Genomic DNA, 15074 nt, shown 5'->3' with positions numbered 1-15074 from the left:
CGAGTATTACAATAGATTCCAACAAATTTGATGATATATTTTTGCCGGCAGCTTTGAGCAGTCCCGTTTGGGTCGTTGTTTGTGTGAAATGTGAGGCTGTGTGCGTGCGCCAGTGACTAGAGCAAGAGAGAGAGAGAGAGAGAGAGAGAGAGAGAGAGAGAGAGAGAGAGAGAGAGAGAGAGAGAGAGAGAGAGAGAGAGAGAGAGAGAGAGAGAGAGAGAGTTCACTGCTAGTCTGCTATACTCAGGTTGGGTCGCTGAATCAATAATTTTACGAAGTGTCGAGAGTTAGATTGTCTTTTGTTTTGTTAGATCCAGTGTGCCACTGTCAGAGTTGAGTAAATGAAGCCAATTGTATTGTTGTATTCTTTGTTGATGAGACATTGCTACTTAGCATGGAGCGCTAAAATAGTTAGGGATTATGCGTATCTGTGTTTTAAGTGTCGTTTTGTATTGTGTTTTGGAGTAGCACTTAACTTATTGTTGGATAGTAAAGTTGGACCTAAATACAACAGAAGAACAACTGGCTAAATTACACAGCAAATGTCGGCTAAATGCTATAAAATGCTAACCTCTTTTTTTTTTTTTTTTTTTACAATTATTTAACAAATGGTCAAGCACATATTCCCACAAAAACGGCTAAATATACCTAAACTAAATTACAAATGCATTTAAAAATACAGTAGCTCAAAAAAAAAGCTTATGTTGGTCTTACCAGGGAGCAGCTGGATTCAGCCATGTGAAATGAGTTATGTCATATTCACTGTTGATACTGGACGGCAGTGTATCCACCCGGATCAATAAAACTAAATGCAAACGCTTTCCAAGAAAAAAAACAAAAAACAAGCCCACTTCAATTAAACGATTACTCGAAGCAGCAAAATTCAAATCTTTTTTTCTAATCAAATTACTCGAGTTCATCAATTAATCATTGCAGCACTAGTTGTCTCACACACACAAACCCATTCATATAACAACTTAGAGTCTCCTTTCAACACAAACTCCCATTCAAACAATAAATTATCTTACAAGAGAGTGTGCTTTGAAATTGTATTTGGATTGTATTCATGAACAACTGTTTGATAAAGAAAAGTGAATCATTTCAGTCTGGCTCCATCCTATTATATTTAGATTTTTAGTTTGTTGATAGAAAAAATGAGTCATTGACATAATTTATATCAGCACTTTGCCCACAAGAAAAAACATGTCGATCTACAACACTTTTTCTTTAATCTGAATGATAACTTTTTGAATGAATGACTTTTGTTGCTTTGTACTCAGAACCTGTATTAAAAACGTTAACAAGTTTTACAGTATGTATTTAAAACAGTACAGTTGTAGACTACAGTTAAAGCAACACTAGATAACTTTTCAACCTTTATAAAATATCATTTGTGATAATATTTCAACTGACAACTAGTAGAATGACACCTCTTTTACATCTTGAGGGGGTCTTTATCGCTTTCATCGGCACTACTTAACTTTGAGGAGGGTGACAGGAACCCTGCCACACACAAAAAAAAACCTACAAATGTGCTGACTGCTTTACGGCATACGTCACTTCCCCATTCATTATAAATACAGAAGTCGATGCAAATGCTTTAACGCAAATTCTGCAAAGATGGCAGAGCAACAAAAAAGACAAAAAGTTTTGTCTAAGGAGGGGAAAAAGGGATCCTTCCATGATATACAGAATAAACATTAGCCCAGCTTTCACTTGCCGGCGTGATGCCCCCTCCGACCGAACTTGGGGGGGGGGGGGGGGGGGGGGGGGTTAAGCCACACTAAGCCACACGGTTGCTAACCGTCAAATATTATTGTTTAGCCACAACTGGATTCATTACTTTATTATAACTCATCCTTCACACAGCCGCTGGAAACAGAAATGTTATTTAATCCATCTGTAGGTGACCGGGAGATTGGATTTTTTGATTGATTGATGATTTTACGACACTGTGCGGGTGGGCGCTGGATCACATGGGAAACGCAGCGCTGGTCCTCATGGGAAACACAGTCTTTCTTAAGGCAAAACACTACTGCTTTTGTCCACCAGAGTCACTAAAATTGACCAAAACTGAAAACTTACAGAGTTTTACTTTCAGTCAGGAAGCTGTAATAAAATAGTATTTTTGAAGGAAACAGTCATTTTGTCTTAGTTGTTACTTACAACGTGCCTAAAACAACTTCAAGTTAATTTGTAAAGGTAATTGAAAAAAGTGACATTTAATCGATTAATCATTTAATTTATCATCAGATTAATCAATTCTATAAAATATTCGTTATTTGCAGCCCTCCAGTTAAAAAAAAAAATCGGTAAAAAGTCATCTTTATGTGGTCCACAATAATGTTAGTATCACGGTGTACAATATCTTCGATAATCGATGTATAGTGATCCCTCGCTACAAAAAAAAAAAAAAAAAAAAAAAAATACAGATGAGCTGTCCCGAGCCGATCGCGTAGTCTCACTCTCCCTCCCTCACTTTCCCAGGTCTTTGTTCGTCAGGCGTGCACTGGAGTTGCTCATTAAAGTTAGAGTTAACAATGATTGACTGGTGTTTGGGTTTGATGTTGCCAGACACACGACCTTCAAAGTGCCGCATGCGTCAATGATCGTTTAACTTGCTTAACAGTTGCTGTGGCAACTCATTGTGTTTAAGCAAGCAGCTTGAGTGGATTTGAGTGGATTCATTAGATGAAGCATTTCATAAACCCACGCATTTTTGTACTACTTTATTCTTGTTTAAAAATACAGTAATTCGGTGGGACAGCAACATGTTTAAAACTCAAAATAAGCAGGCACCTTAGCAAAATGTCACTTACAGCTACAAATCAAGTCAGAAATCTTGGCTTAATTATCGACTCAGACCTAAAATTTGATAGCCATCTAAAGTCCGCCACAAAATCTGCCCATTACCACCTAAAAAATATAGCCAGAATTAAGGGGCTTCTGACTCAACAATACATGGAAAAACGTATGCATGCATTCATTTTCAGTAGATTGGACGATTGCAATGGTATATTTACAGGTCTTGATTAAAAAAATCAGTCAGGAAGCTGCAGCTAGTACAGAATGCTGCAGCCAGAGTCCTCACAAGTACAAGGAAACTGGACCACATGACACCGGTTTTAAAATTGTTACACTGGCTTCCAGTGAGTCAAAGGATAGACTATAAAATACTACTGCTCGTCTACAAAACACTTAATGGCCTTGGACCAAAATACATGCCTGATTTGTTAGATTCCTATGAAACATCTAGACACCCTAAGGTCGTCTGGAACCGGTCTCTTTTGTGTTCCAAGAACAAGAACCAAGCACGTTGAGGCAGCATTGAGTTATTATGCTCCTAAAAACACTTTTGTTTAGCACAGCATATCCATAACTGTCGATATATTATACTATTTCAAGCTATTTGCTTTCTATTCCTCTTGTGCTTTATCTGCATTGCTGATTTCAATTATTATTATTATTAGTAGTAGTATTTTTGTTTTATTCTATTCGTGATTAAATGTGCTTTTTATGTATGATTTTATCTTCCTGCTTCTGTTCCTTTGTTTTTACGTTCTATTGATTTAATGTGATTTTTATGATCTTCATGTGATGTAAAGCACTTTGAATTGCCTTGTGTGTTGCATTTGAAGTGCTTAAAAACCATGTATTAAAACTAAGGCTGTCAAAATTATTGCGTTAACGGGCGGTAATAAATTTTTTAAATTAATCACGTTAAAATATTTGACGCAATTAACGCACATGCCCCGCTCAGATTAAAATGACAGCAGTGTAATGTCCGCTTGTTACTTGTTTTTTGTTGTTTGGCACCCTCTGCTGGCGCTTGGGTCCAAAAGATTTTATGGGTTTGGGGTAGAGGTTAGATTTTGTGCCCGAACCCGAACCCGACCCGACCCGACCCGACCCGACATTCGGGTCGGGTCGGGCCCACATTTTAAGCATTCACGTTCGGGTCAGTTCGGGTCGGGCCGCCATGCCGGACTAATAAATTATTAAAAAAAAAAAAAAAAAAAAAAAAAAAAATGGAGAGCAGGCTCTCTGTATTGCGCTTCTGCTTGTGCATGTGCACGAACGCCATGGCGCCGGCCGCTTTTTATTCTTGTCCTCCCGCTGTACCGTTTGCGCACGGCCGAGGCGCCGCCCTCTCCTGTTCCCTCTCCTTGACAGAGAGGCGCGTCCATGTGAGAACAATATCCCACACACTCAGAAATATGTTTAACAAACTTTCCCAGCGTTATTTCGTTGTGTGAATGCTTTGATAATTCTCAAAAAAATATGCAGATTATTTAAACATTAAGAAAACTTGCGTTTTTTTCTGCCAACTCGAAGAAATGAAAATAAATTGCTGCTGCTGCTGTTTTTTTCCACGTCACTCAAAAAAAAAAAAAAATGGAGAGCAGGCTCTCTGTATTGCGCTTTTGCTTGTGCGTGTGCACGAACGCCGTGGCGCCGGCCGCTCTTTATTCTTGTCCTCCCGCTGTACCGTTTGCGCACGGCCGAGGCGCCGCCCTCATTTTCATTTCCTTGTCAGGGAGGCGCGTCCATGTGAGAACAATATCCCACACACTCAGAAATATGTTTAACAAACTTTCCCAGCGTTATTTCGTTGTGTGAATGCTTTGATAATTCTCAAAAAATATGTAGATTATTTAAACATTAAGAAAACTTGCGTTTTTTTTCTGCCAACTCGAAGAAATGAAAATAAATTGCTGCTGCTGCGTTTTTTCCGCGTCACTCAAAAAAAAAAAAAAAAAAAAAAAAATCGGGTTTTTCGGGCTCGGGCCTGCAAATCTAGTTAAGTGATCGAGCTCGGGCCGGGTCGGGCCTCAATACCAGCGAGCCGTGTCGGGTCGGGCTGGTTTTTTAGGCCCGAACTAGGCTCTAGTTTGGGGAGTGAGCAGGGTGTAATGACATCAACAATGGCGAACTACAAGTTTCTTTTTTGATTGAAAAATTTACAAATTTTAGTAAAACGAAAACATTAAGAGGGGGTTCAATATAACATTTCTATAACTTGTACTAACATTTATCTTTTAAGAACTACAAGTTTTTCTATCCATGGATCCCTTTACCAAAAAGAATGTTAATAGAGAATGTTAATAATGTTAATGCCATCTTGTTGATTTATTATTATAATAAACAAATACAGTACTTATGTACCATATGTTGAATGTATACATCCGTATTGTGTCTTTTCATGTATCTTTGTGCACATATATCTGTGTCTTTTTTGTATCTTTTCATTCCAACAATAATTTACAGAAAAATATGGCATATTTTATAGATGGTTTGAATTGCGATTAATTACGATTAATTAATTTTTAAGCTGTAATTAACTCGATTAAAAATTTTAATCGTTTGACAGCCCTAATTTAAATGTATAAATATATGAATATATATACTGTAAAAATACATACATTTAAAAATATATATATTCTTTGGGGAATAAAAATGAAGAAAACAAATACTATCGTGTGTTTGAAAACACACAAGCCTGGAGAGGACACTGGTGAGCTGTTGTGAGTTGGGGGGGCGCAGCACGTCACATGTGTGACACAACCAGGCACTGCTACGATGCAGGTTAAATACACATAAAGATGTTACACATTGTGAATATGTGATGGAAACTATGGCGCAATTTTGTCTCGTTCTCGTCAGACGAAAAGTGGCATTCGTCTCATTGTTTTAGTCTCCCAAGATACGTTGTAGCTCATTATCGTCACGTCATCGTCATAAAAAAATTGCTCATCGCCGAAATATTTTCGTTTTCGTCATCGTGAACGAAAATAAAACTTGCATTTATTCAATGTCAGTGCCAAAACTTGTACAAAGTAAATATGGAGAAGTCAATACTGCATTAAATGTGTCAAGGTGCTCCAGGGATACAGCGGGCTCATAAGTGTCTGCTGTGTGCACGTGATGATTGTGACACACCAACTGCTGTCATTCAATCACTGTCTATGATCTTAGCCGACCAGACGTACAGTAAATTAGCAGCTGTACGTGTGTGTTCCGTCTGGGAGCTGTGAACTGCAGGAGGCGACGCCGACACACGGGGATGGCGCATAATGGATGTCGGACCTCCAGGGGGTGGGCAGATGCGATCGAGGAGACAGGAAGGACAACGGCTAGGATGAGCTGAATCATAATCACCTTTATTGTGCTTGAGAGCGCAGTTTTAGAAGCAGTAGCTTATAGTATCAAAATAAATGCTGATGAAGAACAGTGAAAAATCCAAACAAACGGCGCCTGACTGAATTTACCTGGGCATATGTATCTACTTTTGGAAAACATATTGGATCGTCACAACTGGATATGAAGGCAGGAAAGATGAGAACGGGTTTCTTCCACTTCTTTCCAGATATTCGAAAAACATGACACAGAAAATACTGCAATATATTTAATTTTGAGCACTTTCAACGTGTTTGATAGCACTTATAATTGTAATGTTTTTAGCAAATACTGTGTTTTGGTTTTAGGGATGTGCTAAGTATACTTCATGCGCTGTATTTCTGCCTGGTTTCTTCGGTAATCTTTCAAAAAAGAACATGCCGAGTAAACACTGCTGCTATGGAACTTGAAGAAACGACTCTAGCTATTACGACATATGAAGGATGTTTTCTTCATAAGTTTCCCGAAACCAAAAACTCAAGAGGAAAAAATGCGAAGAATGGATCAACTTGCGCGTACGTCCAAAAGACCAGTTTAACGCCAGCAAGGTGATATGCAGTAAACATTTTGTTGGGGGCCAAAGTCCTACAGAGGACGAAGAGGTAACCCATTTTGATATTTTTACTTATTTTTTAGTGTGTGGTTTTACCGTGCCGCTTCTGTCTGTGCCGCTTCTGTTTGACAATGAATGACCTGAAAAAAATTAAAATGGTATCTGACTGTCACGATTACCTTTTCTGTTGTAAAAAAAAAACAACTTTAGTAAGGGGAAGGTGTAAATAAATTATAGAATGAAGATTTGTTATCAATGAAAAAAATTAAAGTGTTCGTTGGCTGTCACTGAGTAGCATTTGTGATCGCTAAACAAAAATAGCAATGTAAATTACCCCCAACAACGGTCAGAGACGTAAGACAACCAGAGCATATAATATGTAAGAAAGACCAGGCATATGGTGATAAAGGATTGTTGAACCAGGAGAAAATGTCATTGTCTGTGGCGTTAGGCAATGCACAAAAGAAAAAGGTGTCGATAAAAAAGCTAACTCTGGATCAGGTCGGCTCTTTTTCACGCCTATTTCAGCCCTCAACACTCAAGCCATCTCTTTAACTGTACATTTGTATGTTCTTCCACATCTTTACCAGTGAACTTGGCACCAGGGACATCATTTTCAGACAGAATTGGTAGGTTTAGCTCAGTAAACATCTCGTTCGTACACTATTTCCATTTATTTACTATTAGGGACAAACGGGAGGTTGACCCGCCTAGCAACAATCGCTAACGTCATGAATATTAATGAGCAAAAGTGACGTGTTGCGTGGGCTACGCCATTGGAAATGCAGGCAGGAAAGATGACAACAGCTCTCTTCCTCTTCTTTTGAGATATTCGAAAGACCTAACACAGAAATTACTGTGGCATATTTTTTTGTTGTGCACTTTTAACTGGTTTGATAAATAAATGTAACATTCTTAACAAATACTGTGTTTTAGTTGTTGGGTTTTGCTAAGTACACTTCATGCTAGGGCTGCAGCTATCGAATATTTTAGTAATCGAGTAATCGACTGAAAATCTTATCGATTAATCGAGTAATCGGATAAAACATTTTTTAGGTAAAGAGCAATTATAAATATACATGAGAAAAAAAGACATTTCATCTTGAACAATTTTCAGTCAATCAATGTCTTTATTTTCGATGTACATTGTTGAAAACAGCCAACAATTGCCTCTCAGATGTGACTAGAATAAAAAAAAAAAAAAAAAAAAAAAAGACCAATTCACTGCTTTCACTCCAAAAAACTTTTAGATCTTATAAAAAAAATATATATATTTCTTACCTAAAATGTCATTACACTTGATAACACACATCACTTAAAAGTTAGGTGTTTTTCCCACGTGTTTCAATTGATTTTCCATTTCTGTCAAGCCATTTTTAAGTTCTAGTTACTGTAAGTTTTAAGTTAGTCTAAACTGTAAGTCCTGATAGGATTTTGAGTTTTTGCAGTGTTCCCAAAAAAGAAATAATTGCAGCCTCATGAAGCGGGTGACTCTTTGTCAATGTTACAGTATGGTAACTGCTGTATTGTAGCACATTAGGCCCTAGTGCTACTTGGTGTTTTATCCAGCAATGACTACTGAGCTAAAATTGACAGTTAGATTTATCATATTTTCATTTTACACCCTCATCACTCGACAGCGCTATGTTTCACAGATTAAATAAAGCCTGTATGTAAGACACGTTAGCCACGCATCGACAGTGGTCTTAATAAAAAATTAGCCCTCCGCAGGGCTAACGTTACGTACGTGAGCGAGTGACAGTAACGTTAATCTTTTTAACGCTGAGAAGTGTACTGCTTTAACCCCTGGGTGTTATTTGTCCATTTTTTGGCTTTTTTCGTTTTTTTCTGTGTTTAAAAGGAAAAAAAGCATATGAAAAAATACACTAGGGAGCTGATATTTCCTGCAGGATACTAAATCATGTAGAAGTTCGAAATGGCACCATCCGGCAATTTCTAACTTATTGCAAACAGGCTGGGAAGATTTGCACTAAACTCTTGTTATTTTGCCATTTTTTGGCTCATTGACTCCCATTATAAATCATGATTTTTAATATGCTGTAAACCTGATGTTTTATCATGCATTTTCCGTGATTATTGATGCAATCGCTTCTTTGGCGAGTCAAAAACATGCAGATAAAAAATTTTTTGTGTTGACACCCAGAAGTCACTAGATGGAGCCATAGGCCAATACATGAATTTTCTTGCGAAGCTAGCTTCAGATCGGTCAAAAATTAATGCAATAAAGACGGTTGGCTTTACAAAAAAAATGGTGTCAATGTTGTCTGAGCTCACTTTCAGTCTATTTGGGCATGCGTATTTGCAATTTTGCACGTTTGCACAAGACAATAAAAAGGTACTTCCCGGAAATGCAAAAAAACCAAAACAAAAAACCACGTGTTTATTGTTGTCGTTTGAATTTCAACTTTTATTGGTTGGGTGTTTGAATTTCTTTACTCTCATTGGTTCTGGGCATTTTGGGAGTCTCTGTTCTCGCGAGGATCACCATTTTGCATTTCTTCCAACACAACTTATGATCGATGGCGGCGAGAAGTATTTCACCGCAGGACACGATTCGAATGGTGTTAGAAAATCCTGATTCCGACGACGACGACCTTTGTTCGGACGCTTCTTTGGAGAGCCCAGAAGACATTGAACAAATTCTTCCGGACTTTCGATGCCGGAGGAGGACGGCTTTGATGACGAGGATTAGGAAATAGTTGACAACATAACGAGATGAAAGCGGGGAGCAGAAGGCGGGGGCACGGACATGACCACGTTCAGGCGCATGACGAAAATGACGGCGATCGAGGTAATGACGAGAGTGAGTAAGCAAATGTTTTGCATATCAAGGTTTGTCTTGTAAAAGCTGATCAAAGATCAAAGCTGTTATTGTTGTGTGCGCTTGTGCTTTGCAGGCCTGTGGCACATACTCCTGCCGCCGGCGCGCACTCAGGTGGCCAATGTGTGAGCTTTTTCACATGCCGGACATTTCGTCATGCAGCGCGTTTGTGCTGTTCACGGAGATCTACCCTGAGTGGAACGTGAAGAAAAGCTACAAGCGCCGACTATTTCTTGAGGAACTTGGCAAGGCTCTAATTCGGCCAGAAGTCCTAAAACGGGAACCACCGCCTTCTGCCGAAGGCTTGGTTGAGCAGCGAGCTGGACCCCCGTCCAAGCGCAAACAATGTGGCCTTTGCACAAAGCCACTTCGGGCTTCGAACATAATAATAAATAATAATACATTTTATTTATAACGCACTTTACATTTGAACAACAAATCTCAAAGTGCACATCATGAATTGTGTATGTTGTTATTATGTTAACTGTTATATTGTATGTATGTTTTGTAAAATTGTTAACATAAATTCTATCATCAAATCAGTTATTGTCACGTTGTCACAGTCTTGTTCTAAAACAAAAAATCTATTGTTACGACTTTTACTTATCCAATGATGTAATTATGTAATATAAAATATTTTAGTTTGATTTATATATAGCCTATATAGCATAGTTAGTTTTACTATTAGGATAATGCTGCTATTATTGTCCATAGGGGGCCAAAACAAAAAAACTATATGTTTAGATAGGTCTGATGCCACTGAACATTGTGAGTGGTTGAAAATGAAAACATATTCAGAAATAACTTAGTTATCACACTTCAAAGGAAAAGCCATTTTTTTGGACAAAATCACAAGAGTTGAATGTAAATGACAAAACTGCAAATGTGTAAAAACTGGGCATGCATAAAAAAATCGGTTGTTATGACTTAACGACTTATTCAAGCCTCTAACTATGTGATATGGAATATTCAAATTAGACTTTTGTTTTTTATATATATACAGCATAGTTAGTTTTGCTATTCGGATAATGCTGCTATTATTGTCCATAGGGGGCATTGAAAAATAAAAAAAATAAAAAACTATATATGTGTAGATAGGTCTGATGCCACTGAAGATTTTGAGTGGTTGAAAGTGAAAAAATATTCAGAAATGACTTAGTTATCACACTTCAAAGGAAAAGCCATTTTTTGGACTAAATCACAAGAGTTTAGTGTAAATGAGAAAACTGCAAATGTGTAAAAACTGGGCATGCATAAAAAAATCGGTTGTTATGACTTAACGACTTATTCAAGCCTCTAACTATGTGATATGGAATATTCAAATTAGACTTTTGTTTTTTATATATATACAGCATAGTTAGTTTTGCTATTCGGATAATGCTGCTATTATTGTCCATAGGGGGCATTGAAAAATAAAAAAAAATAAAAAACTTTATATGTGTAGATAGGTCTGACGCCACTGAACATTTTGAGTGGCTGAAAGTGAAAAAATATTCAGAAATGACTTAGTTATCACACTTCAAAGGAAAAGCCATTTTTTGGACAAAATCACAAGAATTTAGTCAAGATAAAATAACGCCCAAGGGTTAAGATGGCGGCTGTTAACTAACACCGTTGACTCTGTCATTTCGCATCTAGTTCAACATACATGTGATATCTACAGTATGAGACGCATCAGATGCTACCTGCTACCACTGCATAATGCGGGCTATTTTTTAGCAACGACGGTGTAGTTTGTAGCGGCTGTCGGCTGCAGAAAGGTTTTTTATATATTTTTTTATTGCTTCTTCCTCTACGCACATGACATCAGCGCGTTGTCCTGCATTAAAAGTAGTCCGCGCAAAACGTGATGCTTAGAGCTGGCAAAATTAAACGATTCCTCGCGGTGAATAAAATTACTCGGATCAGTTTTTAAACTGGAGTTACTCAAGTTGCTCGAGTATTCGTTTCAGCTCTACTTCAAGCGCTGTATTTTGTGGGTCAACTGTTGTTGTTTTTTTTTTTTTTTTTTTTTTTGGGTGGGAGAGGCAAAGCGTCTTATCGCCCACGGCACCATGTAGGCTTGGAACGCCACTGACTAAGACAAAACATTTACGTGCATCTGGGTCATTACAATTGATGCCCAGCCTTCACATAAATGTTTTTTTGTAGTCAAATCAAGTTTTTATAATCCTACATCATCAAAAGACCCCCAAAGGGCTTCACAGAGTGCTTTCCTAGGTTTTACGTAAATGCAGTGCTAACCAGAATGAGCAAATGCATCCAACTCCCACTTATTAAATCAAATTAAATGTTTTTTTTATGTGGCGCTTGCTACTACTACAAGATTATAATTGGGATCATGTTTTCTTCCTTTAATTCAGTACTTCAGATATTTTTGCCTCTTCTCCTAAAACTTTCATCCAATGATCCACTTTCCATGCCATTTTTTTTCATTAGGGCTGTGGGTGAACATGGATCTCGCCCAGTTGACATCAATTAAGTGGTGGATTATGTTCACAAGTATGGAAATTACGTCTCTATAAAGAACCTAAAATGTATGTTTATCAAAAGTGGGAGGAATTTGGGGCATCGGAAGAAAACATACACATGCACAGGAGTACCAGAGCTAGGACTCGAACCAATAAACTCGTATACCGCCCTTCCCTTCCCTATTTGCGACAGATTATCCAAAAAACAATCTTGTTAACAATTCATACTGTAAGCTCCATTTTTACACAAAGATGGATATACTGTAAATATAGTCGAAGTGGCAAAGACGTGCTCTTGTTAGCGAGCTTCACTAAACTAAATTCACAGCTTGAGCAGAAAACTAAAAAAAAAAAAAAAAAGTAATCATAGAGTTTATCGGGATAAAATATCTTCTGCCAAGACTATACGACTGTTCTTTGCCTTCAGCGAAGAAAAACGAGAGTGCCTCAACACTAAAAGTGCTGTTGATTAGAATGCTGTGATAAAGGCACAATGTACTCAGTGATGCTCGAATATGCCATTATTCCTCTAATTGCGGCCTTCATTGCAACTCACTTCATTGCTTTTTGTGTTGCCATTCAGACCGCCATTTTCAGTGTTATGAATGATTTGATTTATATGACGTATTAACTGTACATACTGTAGTACAGGAAATGTACAGCACATAGAGTATACAGTACAATATATGCACATATGGTATTGTATATACATACAGTGCCCTCCATAATTATTGGCACCCCTGAAAAAGATGTGTTTTTTAGCTTCTAATATTTTTTTTTATTCAAATAATATGGACATTAACGGAAAAAAAAGAGAAAAATCCAACCTTCAATACAATTGCATTCATTCAGTGGGGAAAAAAATCCCACGTAAAGAAAAAATTATTTGACATCAAATAATGTGTGTCACAATTATTAGCACCCCTGGTGTTAATACTTTGTACAACCCCCTTTTGGCAACAAAACAAGGTCTCGGGACTGAGATGGCCATGGGAGGAGCTTGATTTTGTGTCTGGTGAACCATTTCTGTGTAGATTTGGCCATATGTTTAGGGTTATTGTCTTGCTGAAAGACCCAGTGACGACCCATATTCAGCTTACGGGCAGAGGGCAACAGATTTTGATTTAAAATGTCCTGGTATTTCAAAGCATTCATGATGCCATGCACCCTAACAAGGTTCCCAGGGCCTTTGTTGTTTTTTTTTTTTTTTTTTAATGGAATTTTATTGTCATCATCATCGGTATCATTGACAATCATTGCAATTACAAAATGTGATATGATTTGCCCGAAGGAACCGAAGAAGACGACAAAGGCGGACGAGATAAAGCATATGCTTATCAGTTTCCCATCCCCCATACAACTAAAGACGCACATTCAAACTGTAAAATAACACAGTCAACAATCTGGGTTTGGTATCCAAGCGTCCAGTCAAGCAGCTCGATTAATTTTAGGGCGTACAAGGTTATGACTTTGTCATGTCCCTGACATTTTTGCATCTGTTTGCTGTGGAACATTTTGTTGTGGCTATGTGTGTAACATGTTATCACAGCTGGTGTGAGTAGCATCTCAAAATGTTTTTCTTATAAGTCTCTTAAAAGGATACATTGCTGAGTTGTACATGGTGGCAACAATTGGCGCACACAAGGTCACTGTAACAGTTTCATCAGACATGAATGTATGAGAATATCAAACAACATGCTGTACATATTTTATCCCAAGATTAATGTCTACACAACGAAAACATGCTTATTATTCGTTATATACAGTATCTTTTCCATATACTCAGTAAACTAGACATTTGAATCAGGAGCTCGGTAGACACAGCAGATAATTATGTTTTTACAATTGGGGATTAGGAGTTCAATTGTAATACATTCCAGGAGATTGTCAATCATAATTGCAACACCCCTTCTTCCCTTAGATGCCCGATACTTTTGTGTCATGTTATATCCGTGCAAATTAAAGTCAGAGCCTTTGTTGTCTTTGGTAGATAATCCTTAATGTGTTCAAGATTCTTGTTACTCCTGTTGTTGATAAGTTTCAGTTTACCATCCACATCCATGAGTTATTATACTGGTCGGCTGTGTAGTATTTACAGTTATCCAGCTATTGAAGTCAGTTGGTCAAAACTCGTAATAGCTTTAAACTTCATATCTTGTGTTTTGACAAGGATCCTGCAATCCGAGACCCAGGTGTTGGCTATTTTCCCAGCTTTTTTGAGTTGACGTGCTTTTCTTGCAATTTCGGCATTTCGGCGAGTCAAGTTGTCATTCAAGAAAATCTTCGACCCTTTCAGGTGGCGGCGCTGGTTAAGAAGGGCAGTCTTGGTCTTGTGGTCTGCCAGCTTCATCAGCACCGTCGCCGGTCCTCTCCCCCCAGATGGGAGCAGAAGGCAGCGATGGATGTCCAGCGGTTCCATGTTTATTCCATACTCTTTCAGCTTAGCAATTGCCAGTTGCGCCACTGTGTCCCCTGGGCCAGGCATCAGTTGTAATCCAGAAATGATGAGCTCATTTGCGCGTCGGCACTGGTCGAGAACGTCAGCCAAAATTTCCAGCTTCTTGATGCGAACATCTCTCTCCTCGACTGCCTGCTTGAGTTTCTCGTTTTCAGCGCGAATTAAATGGAGCTCTCTGACGATTTCTTGATTCTGGTTTTGAATCAAGCCAGTCAAGGAGACCTCCAACTTCTGTACGGAGGATTTTATTTCATCCAAGTCTCCAGGTTTCAAATTCTTTGGAGCCATACTGGGAGTCGAGCTTGCTGGCCCTGAGCGCTTATCGGTTAAGATAAGAGAGTGCTTCAGAGTGCGTCTGTACGCGTTGGAGGCTGAGCAGCGAATCCTTTGAAAGCGAAACAGCCCCACAGCATCACTGACCCACCCCCATACTTCACAGTGGGTATGAGGTGCTTTTCAGCATGCGCATCTTTCGTGGCACGCCAGACCCACTTAGAGTGTTTGGTGCCAAAAAGCTCAATCTTGGTCTTATCTGACCAAACAACATGGTCCCAGTTGAAGCCTGGGACCGTG

The 15074-nt window shown here is 38.4% G+C and overlaps 1 protein-coding gene and 1 long non-coding RNA gene across 7 annotated transcripts in view; one reads left to right on the top strand and one right to left on the bottom strand.

Annotated features, from left to right (window-relative positions):
* The window catches only part of ntng1a (netrin g1a), a 343888-nt gene that overhangs the window by 65852 nt on the left and 262962 nt on the right, over window positions 1–15074 (bottom strand). The window lies entirely within an intron of this gene.
* LOC130908372 (uncharacterized) lies at window positions 8540–10114 on the top strand. Its single transcript, XR_009061586.1, has 2 exons — window positions 8540–9542; window positions 9649–10114. It is a non-coding gene; the product is annotated as an uncharacterized LOC130908372 (long non-coding RNA).

The sequence above is a fragment of the Corythoichthys intestinalis genome, chromosome 20, assembly GCF_030265065.1.
Source record: "Corythoichthys intestinalis isolate RoL2023-P3 chromosome 20, ASM3026506v1, whole genome shotgun sequence".
In the NCBI taxonomy this organism is placed as follows: domain Eukaryota; kingdom Metazoa; phylum Chordata; class Actinopteri; order Syngnathiformes; family Syngnathidae; genus Corythoichthys; species Corythoichthys intestinalis.
Note: the sequence above shows the minus strand (reverse complement) of the source record. Positions and strands in the feature narration are given on the sequence as shown.